This window comes from Sturnira hondurensis, unplaced genomic scaffold (genome assembly GCF_014824575.4).
Source record: "Sturnira hondurensis isolate 20B ecotype Veracruz unplaced genomic scaffold, ASM1482457v3 Scaffold0008723, whole genome shotgun sequence".
NCBI classification, from domain to species: domain Eukaryota; kingdom Metazoa; phylum Chordata; class Mammalia; order Chiroptera; family Phyllostomidae; genus Sturnira; species Sturnira hondurensis.
Genome location: NW_028081354.1, coordinates 4,896,574 through 4,899,873, shown reverse-complemented (window position 1 = coordinate 4,899,873; position 3,300 = coordinate 4,896,574). Strand labels below are relative to the sequence as shown.

Sequence of the window (3,300 nt, the reverse complement as noted above, 5' to 3'; positions counted from 1 at the left end):
TTACCCCGCAACCTTGGTGTATTGGGATGACACTTTAAAGCATAGAGCTACTGGACCAGGGCTATTACAAAATTATTTTTCATTATAAAATTAATATTAGCCCAAACATCCAGAAATTAGAGTATAAAATCTGTGATTCGAACATTTTAACAGCCACAGTGACTCAGTACAATGGCAATTCTGATAGTCTAATAGTCTGGTAGATATGTGTGTATTTGCATAAGTTAAAGTATGTAAAATATGTCTCACTTTTTAATTTAACATATCATAAGCTTTCTCCACTTTCTGCAGAACAGATTTTTTTTTTAAGAATAGATGTTTTTTGGTTCCCAGTACCATTCCTTGACTGTTTGTGTGAGTGTCTACTTCTTCATGATCACAAGTAATGTTGCTGTAGGAACCTGCAAATACAGGTTTTCCCATGTTCACAATTATTGTTATTTTTAATATACATAATTTTACTGTAATTTTTTTAAAAAGACAAAGGGCAGCATTCTTAAATGCCAAAATTTTACTATTGATGCTAATTCTTAGGGTTTTCTGTTACCATACACAAGTCAAGAAATTAAAGAAACCATTAAATGTTTACAAACTTTTATTTATATTTATTTATTTATTTTTAATTTATTTAATTATTTTTCAAGTACAGTTTTCTGTCTATTACTCCCACCCCATCTCACCCCCCTGTGCTTCCCCCTCCCTCCCATTTTCACCCTTCTTAGTTGCTGTCCATGTATCCTTTATATTTGTTCCTCTAAATCCCTCCCCTATTCCCCCTGAAATTCCCTCCCCTCTTCCCTCTGGTCGCTGTCCCCCTGTTCTCTATTTCAGTGTCTTTGGTTATATTTTGCTTGCTGTTTGTTTTGTTGTTTAGCTTCCTGTTAAAGGTGAGATCATATGGTATTTGTCCTTCAACACCTGGCTTATTTCACTCAGCATAATACTTTCCAGTTCCATCCATGATGTTGAAAAAGGTAGGAGCTCCTTTTTTCTTTCTGCTGCATAGAATTCCATTGTGTATATCTACCATAGTTTTTTGATCCATTCATTTACTGATGGGCACCTAGGTTGCTTCCAACTCTTGGCTATTGTAAATTGTGCTGCTATGAACATTGGGGTGCATAGGTTCTTTTGGATTGGTGTTGCAGGGTTCTTAGGATATAATCCCAGCAGTGGAATTGCTGGGTCAAAAGGCAGGTCCAATTTTAGTTTTCTTGGAAAATTCCATACTGTTTTCCATAATGGTTGTACCAGTCTGTAATCCCACCGACAATGGACTAGAGTCTCCTTTTCCCCACACCCTCTCCAGCACTTGTTGTTTATTGCTTTGTTTATGATAGTCATTCTCACCGGTGTAAAGTGGTATCTCCTTGTGGTTTTAATTTGCATCTCTCTGATAGCAAGCAATATTGAGCATCTTTTCATGTGTCTCTGAATCCTCTGTATGTCCTCCTTGGAGAAGTGTCTGTTCAAAAACTTTTAACATCCAAAGCCTTAAAATTTAACTGTACATAGTAGCCCCTCAATGACCTACAACCTGCATTTTGAAAAAAGTGTCTGCTCTACAAAGAATCTTATCAGCTATAGAAAAATCTGTACAGTTTTTATAGAGAAGCTGCACCCGAATCCATGTTCTTCACAAATTATTGCCTGAGCACACACACATACTCCACATGTATCCTTACAGGATAGCCTTTATTCTTCATCTTCATCCTCTTCCTCCTCATCTTCCTCTTTTTCTTCCTCCTCATCTTCTGGTTCATTGTTCTTGTTTGAGCCTGTTGTCCTGCCAGGGTCCTTCTTTCCCACTTCACTTCTGCCCTTGGTACAGTATGTAGCAATATCCTTTTTAAATTTCTCCTTTAGCTTAGCTGCTTAGCTGCTTAGCTGCTCATATGGTTGCCTATCTTTGGCTGACTATTCAGACCACTATTTCAACCTTTTTTTTTTTACAGTATTCCGAATTGATAAAGCAGAGTGTTCACTTTTGGTCTTTGGGCAATGTTCAGAGCAAAACAGGAAGAAGACAGGTGGAGGCCTTTCATGAGCATTGCTATCTTTTTTCATTCCTTCCTTATCATCTTTGGGAGGAGTATAATTTTTTGTCTCCCAAACATAGCAAGCTTTGTCACTCTTTGCCATATTTTTGAACTTTGACTTTTTTCCTTTGCAGGTATGGTCTTCCATCTCTCTAGACATTTCTTGGGAGATTTGGAAAAGTTAACAGAAGAGTCTGGGTATTTCTTTTTGTGCTCTTCCTGGCAGGTTTGCATGAAGGTGGCACACAAAGACATCTTGCCCCTCAGCTTGTTGGGGTCTCCTTTAGCAATGGTGACAGATGGCACCTACCTGGTGGTAGGTTTTCCTCAGAGTCTCACTCTGTGACTGGGTCCAATGGAGATGCTTTCCTTGCTGGGCTCCAGTGTGAACTGGTTTACACTAACCCAGTCCTCAGGCTGTTCATGATTATTTTTTATCATATTTATTCCTTCAAGCAGCTTATAATAAAATACATTTCTCACTCTTGAAAACTTGTCTAAGCAACTGCATGTAGATGGAGACCAGGTACTGTTGCTGGTCTCTCTGCTTAGAAGGCTCTTCACCTAAATCATAGCTAGGCCAACTGATTAAAGAGCTTGACTCAGATGTCTCTTTCTCAGTGATTTCTTTCTGACCATTTGTTATAGGTTAAATTAGGATTTCTCTCCACTACCCCCCAAGTATGTTGAAGTTCTGTTTTCCAGTACATTTTTTAAAAATTATATTTTATTGATTATGCTATTGCAGTTGTCCTGATTTTTTCCTCTTTGCCCTCATTCACCTGGCACCCACCATTCCTTCAGGTAATCCCCGCACCATTGTTCATGTCCACAGGTTATGTGTATAAGTTCTTTGGCTACTCTTTTCTATACCATATTTTATATCCCCATGGCTATTCTGTAACTACCAGTTTGTACCTCTTAATTGTCCCCTTTCATCCTTTCCCTCTCACTGCCCTCCCATTTGGCATCTATCAAAACTCTTTCCATATCCATGAGTCTGTGTCTCTTCTTCTTGTTTACTTAGTTTGTTTTTTAGATTCAATTGTTGATTGATATGTATTTTTTTTTCCATTTTATGGTTGCTAGTTTTGATCTTTTTCTTAAATGAGTTCCTTTAACATTTCATATAATGTTGTGGTGATGATGAACTATGTTAGCTTTTTCTTGTCTGGGAAGCTATTTATCTATCTTTTGATTCTAAATGATATCTTTGCTGGGCAGAACAATTTTGGCTGTAGGTACCAGCTTTTCATGACTT

At 37.7% G+C, this 3,300-nt stretch overlaps 1 pseudogene; it reads right to left on the bottom strand.

The window, feature by feature from the left end:
- Positions 1 to 1,695: 1,695 nt before the first annotated feature.
- On the bottom strand, positions 1,696 to 2,859 carry LOC118993322 (high mobility group protein B2-like; annotated as a pseudogene).
- Between the last annotated feature and the right edge of the window lie 441 nt (positions 2,860 to 3,300).